Source organism: Embiotoca jacksoni, unplaced genomic scaffold, assembly GCF_022577435.1.
Source record: "Embiotoca jacksoni isolate LCO1_2020_lvr unplaced genomic scaffold, fEmbJac1.0.p SCAF_24, whole genome shotgun sequence".
NCBI classification, from domain to species: domain Eukaryota; kingdom Metazoa; phylum Chordata; class Actinopteri; family Embiotocidae; genus Embiotoca; species Embiotoca jacksoni.
This window is the reverse complement of record NW_027185375.1, coordinates 5,873,324-5,890,201: the sequence shown is the minus strand read 5'-3', so window position 1 is coordinate 5,890,201 and position 16,878 is coordinate 5,873,324. Positions and strand designations below refer to the sequence as shown.

Genomic DNA, 16,878 nt, shown 5'->3' with positions numbered 1-16,878 from the left:
TCGCTGCTCAAGTTTCAAGTCCATACAGAAATGGCAAATGTGCACGTGCCAGTGGCGACAAAAACACGTGGAACACAATCGACCGAGCGACACAAGTTGGACTATTTACCGTTGAAAGTTATTGCTCCCACCTGCTCCATGCACAACACTGTACTGCAATCCGTTTGTGTGCAACAGGATTAGTCTCGGACCTTTTTGTAGCGCAGGCCTACAGGCATAAATAGTTTGTCAGTTGTAGTGTGTAGTTAGTTTGTAGTCTTTGTTGGAGGTGTGCTTGTGTTCGATTCCACTGACGACACTGAAGTTATTATGCAAGCTGGACAGCGGGGGCCAAATGAGGACATAACACAGAGATGAAGTCACACTCATTTGACCGGTAACGACCAGCTATGAACCTTGAGTGAGAGTGATATACATGAAGATGAATGGCACCCGGAGAGTGAGACGGAGAGGTGGGGGAGGGGGGAGGGTTTGGAGAGCCGCCATCCTGATCTAGTTGTCCCCGACAGATGGCCAGTGAGACACATGAGCAGCCGATGTGTGCGCGATTGTCGGCTTTCCCTAAGAGGGTGCACTGACAACCGCCTGCCTCCCTCTCTACCTGCCTCGCTCCGCCCTCCGCCTATTTTGGTCTGCAATTAATTCATTGCAGTGCAGGAGATTGTTATAACATCCTTCTGGAGCCAAGGAGAGGGTGAGGGATAAATATCAAAAGAGGGCATGAGGAGAATAATCCTTCGATTCTAATCAGCATTATTAATAACAAGTTGCAGCATCCAAACACATCCACCTCTCTCCCTAGATCTTCCTCTCTTTTTATGTCTCCCTCCCTCCTCTCTTTCTTCTGGCTATTAACATGATCAATGAATATTCATCCAGCGCTTTAATCTATAGCTGAGCTCATCTCCAAGAGCCGTGTTTGTTTTACAACCGGAGGAGAGCTGAAGGAGAAAGATGTGCTCATAAATAGTCCGTACATGATCAGCACAATAATATGGAGCACATTTTTCCTCGGGATCTGATGTGCATGATGCTGTTGACATGCTGCATGTACAGTACAGTTGGATCTATATGGTGAATATGTACTGGATCTCAAAGATATGCGATCTACAAATGCTGAGGAAAGAAAAGAAGGAAATCCTCTGAATCAAGCTGTGCATATATTTTCTTTTGATTTCATAATTGTCCTCTGGCTATGTTCAACATTAGTTGCTGTTATTCAGCCTGTCAAGCTTTCAGCACATGTGCAGGTTACAATGACAGAGAAACTTCAAATTCTTGGTCATTTTGTTTTTAAACAAAAGGTCTCTGATTTCAGATACAGAAGTAGACAGCAGAAGGCGTCTCATGTCTAGTCTGCAACCATCACTTTTGGCAGCTGAAATAACTGGTTATCACTCACTGATTTTAATCTCCGTTTTCACATCAGGCAGTTCTCCGTGATGATTTGGGCACATTTTTTGGAATCATTAAAGCAGTTTTCACTTCCATTAAATTCAATTTAGTGAATCAAACCATCCTCTTTTTTGATTGGTACAATTAAGACTCTGAGTTAAGTATATTCAGAATGAATGATAACTGGTGACCAACAAAACCTAATAGTACTTCAGTTTCTTACAACCATGTTCAAACTGTGTTTTGTAAGTTGTGGTCATTTTTTTTCCCTATTAAATCTAACACAAACTGTGGTGAGTCTGCCTCATATTGATAACAACTACACTGACAGTTCCAGATATAAGCAACAGTTACTTTTAATTTGAAATGTGAACGTTCATTCGAACTAGAATTCAGAGTTGTGGTTCCGCAAGGGCATTCTCAAAGTTCACAACTATTTCATGTCCTGTTGACCAACCAGTACTTTAAGCTAATTAATACAAATGAATGAAACTAGCAACCAAAGACGTGTTAATTATCCAAGCAGTAAGTGGTGTTTTAGCAGAGTCGTAGGTTTGATATGAAAGGTTGAGACGCTGCCTCACTAAATATATAATATCTGAGGATTCACCTGCTAGCTTGCCACCCAATTAAGTTAAATAAGGTGGCTAAACTGCCTTTAATTTTCACCACATTCATCCTCAGGACAGTAACTCCACAAACTAATGACCATGCCAATGATTGGTTAATGATTGTGCTAACCGTTGCCCTCAGGAGTAACTCTGGGCTAAAACGGTCAACAAGGCAGTTTGCAGATTAGGTTCCAACATGTTCTGTGCTTTTTGTTAAAAACACACATCACCCTCCCAAGTTCCAGATACCGCGCGTCACTCCAGCATGTAAAATCAAAAGCTTGACGTGCCTACTTAGATATTCGAGAACCATCCATGCTTGGGAGAGAAATTTAGCAAACAGCCAAAACATTTAAAAAGCTAATCGTCTTCTCATTTTCTTGGTCCATCTCTGTAGTTGTGGACATGTGCACAGCCCTGCATACCTGCAGCTCTGGCTGACTGAATGAGGTCTGCCGCTTTGGACTGTCAGCAGCAAACACAGAGACTCCTGCATCTCTTCAGCGACTGCAGGGCTCGCCGGCGAAATGTGCGCCTGCGAGAGCGTTCCCTCTGTTCCTGCTGCCTCCGTCTGTCTTCCACACTCTCTGCGCCTCTTGCTCTCTTTTCAGCCGACACTTTCTCCATCTCAGACAGTTTGTCTTCTCCCTCTCCGCCGTCTCTGCCTTCCTGCCATGCTACGACTCCTATAATCTGTTTCTGCCCCCTCCTCTCCACCACCCCCCTCCCCCCTGCTACTGTACTTCAATCTGTGTGCGAGTGTGTGCCATGTTTGAGGTGTCGAGGCAGTGTGGTGCAGCGCAGCGGGGCGCCCGAATGCCGCCGTCTTCCTCCCTCTCTCCCTCTCCTTGTGTTCGTCACTTTTTTTTTTCCCTCAGTCTCTGGTTCTGAGGAATCGGGAGCCTTTGCCCCTCGGCGCCCAAGGAAATAATGAGGTGCTGGCGGAGAACAGCGGCGCTCTGAGGAGCAAACTGAAGACCGACTGAAGAGTGAGGAGGAGGAGGAGCAGGAGGAGGAGGAGGAGGAGGAGGCCTGAGAGAGAGTTGTTCCACTTGGTGTCGAGGGTGGGGGGTGGAGAGAGGGGACTGAGGTAGGTCATGCTCAGTCCTTGGCATGTTTCCGCACACATGATGAGGGTGTGTGTGTGTGTGTGTGTGTGTGTGTGTGTGTGTGTGTGTGTGTGTGTGTGTGTGTGTGTGTGTGCACGTCATTGTACCGACACACCGGTTCTTCCTCTTTGTGTGTCTGCCTGAGTGTCACTCCCACCTCTGGGATCCACGCTTCACTGTTCCTGTGCACCAACCGGAGCAATTACAAGTCCTGTGTATGTATGTGTGTGTGTGTGTGTGTGTGTGTGTGTGTCTATATGTGTGCGTATGTGTTGGTGTGTGTGTGTGTTCACAACTCGTTAAGCTTCCACATATGCACCCAACGACGCAGTGTAAAAAAAAAAAAAAAGTAGGTTACTCTGGTTTGTTTTTTTTCCCTTCCTCTCATTCCCTCTCAGTTTTGTTGCCTCTCACTCCTTCTCTCCTCTGCTTCCTCAGAACAGCGGCATGAAAAATGAATAAGACCGAGCGGCTTGTTTGATCCCCTCTCACTTCTCATGCCGTAATTTGAAATGGGGGAGGAGAGGGGATGTGTGTGTGTGTGTGCGTGTGCGTGTGCGTGTGCGCGTGCGTGCGTGCGAGAGACAAGTACCGACCCTAAACCCGCTTTTAAAAAAGATGATGCAAAATCTAAACGCGGTGACTGCAGCCATCAAGGCTTCACCCCTGGCTCGACCCACTTTTTCCCCTCCTAAAACTGCCCCGCTCCTTCCTTTGTTTTGCCTCCCCCCCAGTCCTCACTGCCTCTTTTCTTTTTCCCCCGGGTGCAATTTTCGCCGAGATATATTCCACGCTCAATACTCATCTGCTTTGCTCTTAAATCTTGGCATCTGTGTGTGTATTGTCCCTTTTGTGTGTGTGTGTGTGTGCGTGTGCATGTGTGTGTGTGCAGGCGGCAGCAGCTCTCTGGCCACAAGGAGAGGACAAATCGCCTGCTCATAAACCCATAATCTTTATAGCTCCCGTCAAGAATTATTGTCCCTTCAGGCCAACAGTAGGCGCTACCACTGATTATAAAGTGTGATTCCCGTATTCAATTGCATAGTTTAAATTGACAACTTCATTTAACAGGAAAATAATTTGATGTAAAATCCAAGATAAATCAGTCATTCCAGCCTTGGACCATATGCTACTCCGCAGACTCGTGCCAAATCAAGATTAAGCAGCTCTAAGTGCAATATCGTCTTGGTACAAATCCACACTGTGTGCTCTGTGGAGGAGCCATTCAGTGGAATGATCCGGTCTGAGGGAAGGCAGCCACACCAGCACAGTTCGAAACACCAAATGACACCACTGAAGTCGGGGAGTGATCCTGGATTATGGCTGCCGGCCGCTCTGTGGCTCTGTGGCTCTGTAATTAATTACAGCGGCCAATAATAATTAAGGTTGGGCACCATCGAGCAGAATGTGGAAAACTGGCGGTTGACGCGGTGTCAGTCTGCGGCCTCTGAGCCCTGTGGGCGCTGCCAGGCCACGCCAGCACCTGCTCACAAACTGCGGCAGCTAACAGCTTTCGGTGTGTGTTCGTGTGTGTGTTAGTGTGTGTTAGTGTGTGTGTGTGTGTGGGGCGGGGTGTTGGCAAGGGAGCTGGGTGACACGGACTGTTAGGAAAGGGAGGGAAGAGGGGAACAGAGCGCTCTGACAGGGTGGTTGATTCACAACAATACGCCTGCATCAGGCAGTCGCCACTCGAGCTCACCGGACTGTGCAGCTGTGATTCATCTGCTTTATTTGACTATAGCTGCATCGCTTTGCGACTGAACGCAGACACTCCGTCACACACACACACACACACGTGCTGAGCGAACAGGTCTGTGAACAAACTGTGCATACACAAGGGCTGTAGCATCGCAAAGAAGCGCACAATGGCACAGTATGTTCAGACAGCAACAGTTTATTGTTCCCATGCAGTCTGGTACAATGTGATCTTAATTCACTTGTTCTTGTGACTGAACGCACCCGGAATGAGCAATGAGCACACATAATGCATTAAATATGAACATTCAAGCACACACAGATGTGTGTGTGTGTGTCTGCTGTAGGGCCGCGTTTGCCGTCATGGAAACTCGAACCAAAGAGAAGCTGAGATATCTTAAATCCTGTTTGGACAACTGTTTGATGTGAACATTATTGGAATTAAAACCATTTCTTTTAGCGTCATAGTATGTGTTTATGCACATGGACTGCACGTATTATATTGTATCATGTGATAATATGTCTGCATATATTGGTTTATAGGACTAGACATATTTATTTCAGTATTTATTACTTCTGTCTGAATCCCTGTTGAATTGCTGCCTTACTGTACCATTTTCTATACTCTTATTATTCCATCCGTACAGCTGATTATATGAAAGGGCTTCAGCACACTGGCACATTTGCTTGTAACTTGTAAACCTGTCACAACAGGCCTATATTTTTTATGCATCATTTCATTTGATACAGTCATTTCTGAATGCCTGGTTGCTGTTTGAGCTCTCCCAATCATATTTTGGAGCCTGATTATAATTGGTATTCTTTAAAACTCTGTAGGCTGGCAATCACCAATCAGAATACTGAATATATAATATGGCACAGTGTTTTTTTCTTCCAGAAATAATGCCACACGACGGGGGGGGGGGGGACTATAATATTTCAATAAAAGAACGGGTTTCTCGAAGGATAGTAATGACACACTACTCGAAATTCAACCCAGTAAGCACCCTGTGAGTGTCATGATTTGCCTCGCCTTGGCATGAAATGTATGACGAACATCGAGGTAGGAAAACGTGGCGAAGTCCAAAGAGTGATAGAGGCCGGTCTTCGAGTGCGAGAGAAGGTAAAGGACTTGTTAAAACTGCCAGCCCAACTCAGTTTTTTTGTCATTGCCAGGTTATATCCAGATAGATTTTGAAAGTCTGGATAGGAAAAAAAAAAAAAAAAAATACATGACGTGAATTTTACAAATCAGATGCAAGCCACATTGGGAGGTTGATCGTGTTGGTCATGTCTGGACACACCAAATCCGAGCCGCTCACTTGCAAATAACAATGCGGACGGTCTGTCCTAAAGATATGATTTTGCCTGCAGGCTGAACAAAGCAAAAGTCAACTTGGATTTCTTCCACGTAAAGTAACTGACATGACTCGGTTATAAGTTGTATGTAGGACAACTTATGGAAAGTTACTTATTATGATATTTTCTTTGTCCTCTGGTGGACTGACAGGTGTATTGCACAAATTGGTGTGATACCAGGTTGCATTGTCACACATCCCAAATAAAACATCGTTTTTGATCACATGATTGAACGTACCTAATACGCATGTTAATCGGTCATCAATAAGCAGCACTAACTCTCCTTTATGACACTTTCGCGGCGCATCACTGACCTCTGCTTTGTATGGAAAAAGGTTGTTAACTGACTTCAAGCCATTTCCTGCAATCTGTGCTGCGCCAGTTCCTTCACATGGGAAATCCCACAAGTGATCTGTAGGTGCTTACATCTGCTCCAAAAAAACGTTCAGCTTCACTTGTGCTGCATTAGGAAAAGTTGGCTGGCTCAGCGCAGACTCCCCCATAAATGTACCTTCAACACCTCAAGCCAAACTGAGGCAATTGCCAAAATATTCAGCGCTAATCACACCACATTTAAATGCTCTTCTTCACTGCTCCCCCTCTTTTTGCTGCCTCGCTCTGCGAGATCTCCCTCACGACCCACCCGTCGGGCCGGGCTCACCGGCATCTGGCAAGCTTGCTCGAAGGCACATGGAGCGCATATTTGCATATCACTCGCCTGATGTGCTCAGTCGCATGGGTGCTCATTTGTTTTACCAAATTAGGAGTTTTTTTTTTTTTTCAGCCGTTTCGGTTCCGTTTTTAGATGTGTGATTTTTTTTTCTTCCTGCGATCCTGCAGTCACACAGCAAGTGAGAGAGAAAGTGAGAGAGACGCCGACCTGGTCGCACGTGGAATATTTAGTCCGCTGTGCGAACACGACTGTGCAGTGATGTAACTCGGGTCATGCCTGAACAGCGTCGCCTTCCTAACAAACAGTGTGTGTGTTTGTATATCGGTGAGAATATTGCCATCACCCCACCCACTCACATATGGCTACCTTCTGCTCCAAATACTTCAGCCAGGACTCGCCTTCATGTCAATATAAAGCCATAAATAAACCACAGAGTGTAAACAATATAGTTCCATTTATCAGGCATTTAAAGGAACATAAAGTTTTAATAATGTACAGAAACAAAACCAGAGGACAACAAGTGTGACGTTTGAAGCTGCACTAACCATCAACGGAAGATGTTATATTATGACGGCTTGACGACCCAACTAACTTATGAACAGAACTTCATTCGTGCTCGTGCAGCAGTACATCCACATAGCATCTCAGCTCAGCACAACAACTACAAGTAACGTATACGTACTTCCTGCTTCCGTCATCTCGCATCACGGGTACCTGCAAGGCTCACAACCCGAATACGTCACAGAGGACTGAGTGATTTATGGGTTTGGAAGACATTACTGCAAATTAAAGATATGTGGTTTGTTATCTTGTCAGTCTCGAGTCTTTGAGGTCTACAGTAATGAATGCCATCACTTTCACATACTAAGTGTTGACTAGAACACCTATGAGCAGAGCAAGGTATACAACTTTAATACTTTTATGACGATAACTGAATTGCTTTGATACTATAGGATCAAAAAAAGCCTTGTTATTCAGTAACAATTTTGGGTACGTACAGTGTATCCAGACTAATACACCATTTTAAAACATACAACTCTTGCAAGGTTTACTCAGGAGTAAATATCATCGTCAGTGAGCCACTGGACACTAAACAAAACAAAAACAAAGATCGCTCAGTTTCCACATCAGTAAATCTTACATCAGAACATCTTATTTCACTCTTTCCACACACATTTTTACACTCATGCTGCGCGTCGCAGTAAATTTAGGCCTCTCTGTGTGCAGCCGTCAACCTAGTGTCTACTGATAGCAAGTGAGGCATTTAAGGAACATCGGTTAATTGCATCATCGATCTATAACTTGATTGTGAGGCGTTTAGAGGACATTCGTTAATTGTAGCTGCAGACAACACCCTGGGTTACACTCTACCCCTCGAGATCTATGCCATAATGTGCCATGTAATTTTCTTTTTTCATGAAATATATTTTATAAGATTAATTTAGAAAAGATTTCGTTCAGGGACTGATATTGAAGCCAAGAAATCATCCCAGTATCGAAATGTTTTTGCGATATCTAGCCTTCCTATGAGATACTATATACAAGAACTAAAGCAATGTGATTAGCTGTATCGCTATATATGTCTCAGATTACTCGATTAATTGGAGGCAATGTTAACTGCTACAAAGGTCAAACTTGGATATATTATTCAAGTGTAGGTTTCAGAACAATTCAAAGTATTGCTGAATATTTATACCAAAACAAACTAGAGTCTAATGGAAAGAGGCTGATGTAGATACCAATATCTGGATCTAAGAGTTTAAATAGCAAACAGTACAATGTCAGGAAATATACATTCTTTTAGGGTGTGCCCCGAGTGACATACCACATGACCACTGTTGTTCTGAGCAGAGAGTCACAGGTTCGAATCCCAGCCGGTTGGAACGTCTGCTGCATGTCATTCCCTGCTCTCTTCCAACATTTCCTTTTTCTCTCACTGTATCTGTCACATAAAGGCAAAATGACAAAAACAATATTAAAAAAAACACTAAAACATTTTTTTTTTTAAACATGACTGCAGCAGAAAGGATCCCTTAATAACGGCTATTAAAAGAAATGTGATTAGGATTCTTTAAAAATCTGTTTATCACTGCTGGATAAACTGTGTAATGGTATATAGCTGCTGGTTTATAAGCTTTCAAAAAAATACCTGCATTTATAATTTAAATGATTCCAGTTTGTGCTTTAACAAGAAGAAACTTCACCCAAGTGTTTTTTTTAAGGAATCACACTCCTGTGAAAAATACAATAACATCTGTTCAGTTTATTTTAAATGATAATACGAGTTTGGGTGCATCATCTTCAGAAACAGTATGGTTTCTCCCACATCAGAGAGAGTTTGTGAAAACCAAAGGTCACTTCCTCTACAATAAAAACCCTTTAGTGAAACTTGTAATTTTCTGCAGCGGTTTTTTGTTTTTTTTAAATCTCAGCTTCCTTCGAGGTAATTTCCAGGCAATTGTTCCGCCATTATGTCCGTCTGAAATGTGATACCAGTACGTTGGGTCCTATTCTCCCGGGAAACAATACGTCTTTGACACGAGTGAATGAGCTAGCTAGTATAGCATGAACCAAGATAACGGGGATTAGCATGATATTCAGAGAAAAGATTAAAGAAGCTGAGCTTTCGGAGTGGAGCTGGACACAAATGATAACTGCGTGATTGAAAGTGATTCCATTAAAATTAACATGTTTCAAATCTTATGGACGTCTCTCAGTGGCATCATTCACTTCAAATCGAGTTTGACAATAAAAACAAACAAAGTTAGTTGAGTATTTTCTCCTTCCTTGGTGTCAACTTTTTTTTTCCTGAATATGAACTATTCCAAAAGAAAATCCTGGATAAGCAAAGGTTTAAAGGAAAATCACCGGGCACTCAATTAAGATCTTAAATACTGCTGCTCATAGTAATTACTGTATGACGAGACTTTAATTAGCAGAAAGTCTGCCTCTCATTAGTCACTGTCATCTATACTGAACTGCACAAATCCATACATTCAGTGTTGGCTCTGCATGCATGAATGTGACGTAGAACAGACTGCCGGGTCAACAGGACGCTCCGGAGTGTGTATTTGGAGTCCTTTGGTTAAAAGGCATCAAGCTTAACCAGGTCAAAGTAGTGAAAACGTGTGTTCTTACTTTATGTCGAGCTGTGACTGCGTGTGCATGTGTGTGTGTGTGTGTGTGTGTGTGTGTGTGTGTGTGTGTGTGTGTGTGTGTGTGTGTGTGTGTGTGTGTTAGTGTGTGGCCACGGCATGGTGCGTGATGGACCAGCGCTGAGAATAATTAACTCCGGTGACCCAGCCACTGCGGTGACGGGGCGACCGCTGTGACTGCAATGCCTGTCAAATAGACTGGTCATCACACTCCTCAGGCGGCAGCAGATGAGGAGAAGCCTACACACACACACACACACACACACACACACACACACACACACACACACACACACACACACACACACACACATGGACACATGCACACACACACTAGCAGGCAGGCAAGTTGAGTCACATACAGAACACAGAGCTGTCATGTATTAATTAACACATTTACCATCTCTATAGGCTGAATAAACACACACACACACACACACACACACACACACACACACACACACACACACACACACACACACACACACACAGTAAATGTGTCTCCATAGCTCTCCACACAGCAGCTATATATACATGTGTTCTTGTCTCCTTAGTACACTTGGCACACACTCTTTCACACCACGCTGCAGTGACAGTACCGACGTGCTGACACACACACACACACACACACACACACACACACACACACACACGCATATGGCAAGAAGCTGGCTGTTCGTTAGCACCCCTGACATCTCTGACAAATTGACTCCTTTATGCGAGTGGAAGTGTGCGGCAGGCTGTGTGTGTGTGTGTGTGTGTGTGTGTGTGTGTGTGTGTGTGTGTGTGTGTGTGTGTGTGTGTGTGTGTGTGTGTGTGTGTATTGGAGGGGGGGGGCATCTCATTCTCATGGTTCGAAGGAGAGCGATCGTTCTGAAACACACACACACACACACACACACACACACACACACACACACACACACTACACCTGTGACATCACCGGCATGCAAAAAAGCTGCCTCGGTAATGAGGAGCTAAGATGGAGGTGCTGGAGGAGGAGGCGAGGGAACGAGTGGAGAGGAGACGTGGGCTGAAGGAGAGGAGGATGGAGGGCAGGGGCAAGTGAAGGACAAGGGGAGGAAAGATGTCAGAGAGATGGATCGCGTTTGGAGGATGAGAGGAAGCAAAGAGTGAATAGAGAAAGTGCTGGAGGAAAAAACAGACGGATAAAGAAGCTATTGAGAGGAGGTTTAAGGGGCAGAGCAGCAGGGATGTACTGCAGGATGACTCCATCTTCACTCTGTTTACTATGCTGTTTAGTTGTGAAAGAGAGTTCTCTCACCTTTACTGAGCTCACATAAAGCCTCATGAGAGCAGTTCACAACATGAGTTCTGACAAACTCTTGACTTTTCAAGAGAACAAAATGTCCTTCGGGTAGAGATATAAAATACTTTTTTTTTCTAGTTTTAAAGAAATGCTACATTCCAGGATTTACATTGTATTTTGTTTTACGCGACTATATACAACAAACAAATATTTCTTGCCAAAATATCTGCTGCTGGGAACTCTGGTTTGACCTGGTTGAGGAAAAGATCAAGCGACATGTCAACTGGGGTGACAGCAGGTTTAAGGAACCAAAAGGAGAAAGTTCCATCCAGGTTATTTTCTGCTGCTACAATTTAACAGTATTAAAATTCATCCTATTGGTAGATGCAACAGTTTACCAACGCTCCCTAAACACCTCACATGCAGGATACTAGTAGACGCTACGATATAAAGATGTCCTTTGAACACGTCGCATGCAGAATAACGGTCGATGCTAGAATGTATTAATGTTCCCTATATGCCTCACATGCAAGCTGTTGGTAGATTAAAAAGTTTACGAGTGTTTCCTGAAAGTCTCGCGTGCAGGCTACCAGTAGACGCTACAATTTACAGATGTCACCTAAATGCCTCACATGCAGGCTATTAGTAGATGCAACGGTTTACCACTGTTTCCTGAATGCCTCACATGAAGGCTACCAGTAGACACTACAATTTACAGATATGACTCTAAACGTCTCACATGCAGACATTGGTGGATGCAACAATTTACCAATGTTTCCTGAACACCTCACATGCAGGCTGCCAGTAGACGCTACAATATACAGATATCCCCCAACGCCTCATGCGAGCTACCAGTAGTCACTATAATTTACAGATATCCACTGAAAACCTCACATCCAGACTAACAGTCGACGCTACGGTTTACCAATGTTTCCTGAACGCCTGACATGCAGGCTTCCAGTAGATGTTACAATTAACAGATATCCCCTAAACGCCTCACATCCAGGTCTACCGCTAGAAGCTACAATTTACAGATGGTATTGCAGTAACTGGATTGGAGCCTAAAGGTATTGAAATTCGGTACCTCGCCCCACTCCCCTGATTCCTGACCCGTTTTGCTTCATAGAATTTGCCAGAACATCAGAACAGCATAAATGAAACCAATAAAATGTCATGCATTCACAACAGCTGCATTACTTTAACATTATTAATAAGGTTGTAGGTATGACTGACAAATACTGGAAAAAAAATCCATTTAAATAAAACTTGTGATTCTTATCTTCTACTATTTTAAATCAATTAACAGATTCCAAACATTGCGCTCCTTGTTATGATCACTTCCCTGCACACAAACCTCCGAAGTAAATATTCAGTGAAGGCAAGAATATTTGGATTTCAAAGCTTAATTATCAGCTTTGCATGATTGGTGGTATTTTGTATCATGTCTAAAGAGTAATGATAGGAAAGCAGAACACCAAACACCGACGACATCAAACAAACCCAACACGCGCTGCACAGAACAGCACAACGCGCTACAAAAGTCCCAGTCGACCTCGTTCGGGTAAGAAAAGTAACTGAAGGTCTTGACAAGCAGCCGCACAGCATCGTGGCTGACAATAGGTTTTCCTCATGCAGCCTCTGCAGGGGAACGGTCTCATCGGGTGGGAACGTAACACGAAAGACCAACTTCCGCTTCGACTAAAGACACTGCGGTGTTGAACTCGCGGCATCAAGAATCCAAACCGGCCGATTCCAACGACTGCCAGACAAATGTCCCCCGTCATGTGTCTGCTTAAATGGAGAGTGCAGGTTCGAGTTGTGCCTCGAACGTGTTGTTCTCGATCCCTGATGTTCTCCTGGTTGCCACGCAACGGCAATCTTCCCTTAAGTAAAGAGTCAGAGAGAGAAAAAAAAAAAAAAAAAATCCATCCCTCCAGGTACAACTGCATTCCTCGGTGTCGCACTGTTGTGGCACGCAGCATAATTCAAGGTGAGATGTGCAGTGCTCAGAGCATGTGCCACAAAGCCGGCCTGTGAATGCAGCTGTAGGTATCTCGGTCTGGGATGGAAGTCAGTGGTTCTGCTGATTATCTCATTCTGCTCTCATAATGGGCTCAGCTGTCTGCTCCTTCTCTTTGCGCGTCTTAATCTCAGGCTTGTTTGTAAAGTAAGATATTTTTCGCGGGCTCTGCGCTGATGACAGTAAAATTGAAGATTAAGAAAAAGAACCCGAGGAAGACAGAGATAAATGAGAAGCAGGAAATGGACGGGGAACGGGACGACCGCACAACTCTTAACTAATTCCTTCGGTGGGGGGACAAGCGCAGAGAGCATGATTCATATCCGGCATTATGAAGAGAATGATGAATCTATTGCCGTCAGCCATGTTTTGTCCTCGGCTAAGACGAAGAGTGCTCCCTACATCCAAAACAAGCTGTGAAGTGTATCACAGGATAAGTATATCAAACGATAGCACGCTGTTGCTGCATGTTCGAGTAGACGATTCAAAATGGAAGCCCGAAAACAGAAACAAAACTCACTGTATTACCGTTTATTTTTTTTATTTCCTTTCATTTCTGTGATTCGCACTTAAGTGTCTTCTGCATATAAAATCTAAACAAATGATCTATTTATTATTATTTGTATTCTTTCAAATATAACTTGTGTTTTAATTGACTTTACGACCCAGTTATCACCTTTAACTGCCCTCCGCCACTGTTTTTTTTTTTTCAATTCTGTAAAATAATGATGCAACGGAGAGTAAGACAATGATTTCAATTTCTGCCCATCACGCCCTCGTGCGCTCAGAGAACACATCAGACACATTAAAGCTAATTCTGCTCCAAGACGTCCTTGATTTCCGTTGTAGGTTTTTGATGAAACGCGCGGAGCAGAGTCCACCGGTGCACCGTTTGACATTTCCAATTTGTTTGGGGTCCGTCCCCTTCCCACCACTCCTCCCCGCCTCCCGAGGTGGCCCAGGGGCTCTTTGGCGGCGGCTGCAGAAAAGTGTTTGTTTGTGGCGGCTGCTTATTGCCGATGCTGTTTGATATCTCGGCTGTAGTCTTATCTGTGCGGTTGCCGCGGCGCCGCAGTTGCTCTGATATCTTGAAAGGCGGCTCGGGTTTCTGGGCAGCTGTCAATGCCCGCTCCTTCCTGTCTCCCTTCCTATCTCGCTTTGCCTCGCTCGCTCGACCTCTCACGTCCTTTTTTTTTTATTTATTTATTTATTTTTTTTCCTTAAATCACTCGGATCAAAACGCAGGTGGCGGGAGTGCAATAGTAAAATAATTGTAAAGTGATAGATAGCTAATTCAGTTAAAAGTGTTGCAGCTTTTTCTTTTTTCTTTTTTTTAAAGACTCAAGAATCACAAAGTGATCTAAAACCTTTGATGCATCTGACGATTCATTTTCCTCCCTATAAAATCAGTGTTTGACTCCAAGTATGCACCAGACAGACATAAATCAGGTAAACAAGTGTTTACAATTCGGTTTCCCAAAGCCTGCCTGTTCACCACATTATCTTATCCTCCATAACATGGACAGCTGCTGAGATACAATCTTATCAGGATTTATCTATTTGAGCCTTTTGTTTGTGCACTTATCAGGATTTTTGATGTGGCTGCTGGCAAGCAGGGAGACTGAAAGACTCTCATAAATGTCTCGTTCACCGCACTGAGTGTCTTCTGTGGGAGGAGGTGTGTGTTCTGCGGAGTACGGGGGACGGATGCCACGTGCTTTGCTCTCCAGCTGAGCCAACCTCGGGGAGCACCGTTAAAGCACAGCACGCTAACGTTTGAGCCTCGTGTTTCAGACCTGTGCTAACGCACAGGTCTGAAACAGCAGGAAGCCGAGGGAGCATATGTTGGGACACGGAGTGGAAAAGTAGCGTAGCGCGTGGTTCACGTGACGTAAAGGAAGCAGGAATCGTAGCCAGCTGGATTAGCGGCTCTCTGCTGGAGGCTTTTGCCGAATTACCGCGGGGGTGCTGTTGGATCGTACAGGAAGCCCACCAACAGAGCGGCGGCCTCCACTGCAGCCCGCGGTGAGATTATGCAAGGCTGTACGAGGCTGTACTTGAGCTAAATGCTAGCATCAGCGTGTGTTTGGGAGCGTAGTGGCTACTGTGTTTACCGTCTTCGTTAATCACGCTGGGACTGTGGGTTAATATGAGACAAAGCGATACACATTTTCCCATTTTCTGAAGGGTTCATAAATCGCTGTGACAAACTTTTCTAATCCACCCAGTGACAATTCGTCCAATGTTGTTGAGTTATTTCAACGCGTTTGCATTGCCAGTGTGTCAAATAATGCCGTTTCATCAAAGCCGTTCACGTCTCAAATAAGACACACAAGGCAATCATCAAACTTGTAAGTGTACCAAAAAACTACCAGGTTGGAAAAAGATCAGGGATCAAAGAAATCCCCTTGACCTTTGCTTTATCAAGGACTTAAACCCTCGTCTCCCAGATGGAAGTCCTGGGTTTGTTCCAACCACCGCCAACCTACTCCCGACTTTACCCAATTTGTACTTTGTCACGTGATTGTTTTTGACCTGCCTTTTGACCTTAGAGATAAAGCCGGAGGGACAAGGTTTTAACTTTTAGCTGATGGCAGGGCTAGATGAAGAAATGTGGAGACTCGCTGCTCTTCATAACCACGGAGGCAATGATCTTAAGAATTTTACAAAGAGGTATTAGCAGAGCTGCGCTTGATATGAATAATCTGATACAGCAAGCAAAATGCAGTGGCTTCACTCAGGTAACTGTGGTGAAGGGAACATTTTTTTTTATTATTATTTGTTTGGACTCTTGAAGTTACACTGTTACACCAATTTGAAGTGGAAATATGATTATACTACTTGATAAAAAAAAAAAAAAAAAAAAAAAAAAAAAAAATATATATATATATATATATATATATATATATATAAATCAATACTGTACTAAGTGGAATTGGGATTCAAAAATACTTAAAAATGTTTTTCTTTTTTCTTTTTTTTTACCAAAATAACAAAACAAACATTGAGGAACAACTTGGTTCCTAAATGCATTATAGACCTAATGAACTGTTGAGCATATACACTGGATTGCTTTCATAATTCGAATGAGCTTGAAGTGAGCACTGTGTAGCTGTATCATCCATCTGTCGTGCTCAGTATTAAATGGGGCAAAAGAACTTGATTGGGACATTTTTTTTTTAATTGCAATCAAAGTGCTAAACACACCGAGCAAGCCTGTCAGAAGAGTGACACTAACATGTCTAAACATGCCCCCCCCCCCCCCCCCCCCCCCCCCCGTCTTTACTCTCACTGACTGCTGGCAGTGTAGAGACGTCATCGGAAGCGCACGTGATGTGAATATTTCAGCACTGTGGCTTTGACTTTCCCATTTATTCATAATTGATATAATTTATGTATATATATATATCCAATATAGTCATACAGGACACAGCTGCATCCACATATGCTCAGCAGAAGTGATGCATAACCAAGATGCTCAATAAAAATTCAGCAGGAATCCTTCTGTGGGCAGCGCCTCGTTCTGCTTTACATTTCCCCGGCTGCAAACAAAGCAATCACCTGGTTAAAATATCATCATGGCACCTCCAC

The 16,878-nt window shown here is 43.8% G+C and overlaps 1 long non-coding RNA gene across 1 annotated transcript in view; it reads right to left on the bottom strand.

Moving 5' to 3' along the window:
- The window catches only part of LOC138204075 (uncharacterized), a 72,351-nt gene that overhangs the window by 15,109 nt on the left and 40,364 nt on the right, over positions 1 to 16,878 (bottom strand). The window contains exon 2 of the long non-coding RNA XR_011178771.1: positions 8,668 to 8,784. This is a non-coding gene — a long non-coding RNA (uncharacterized lncRNA). The remainder of the gene's footprint in view (positions 1 to 8,667; positions 8,785 to 16,878) is intronic.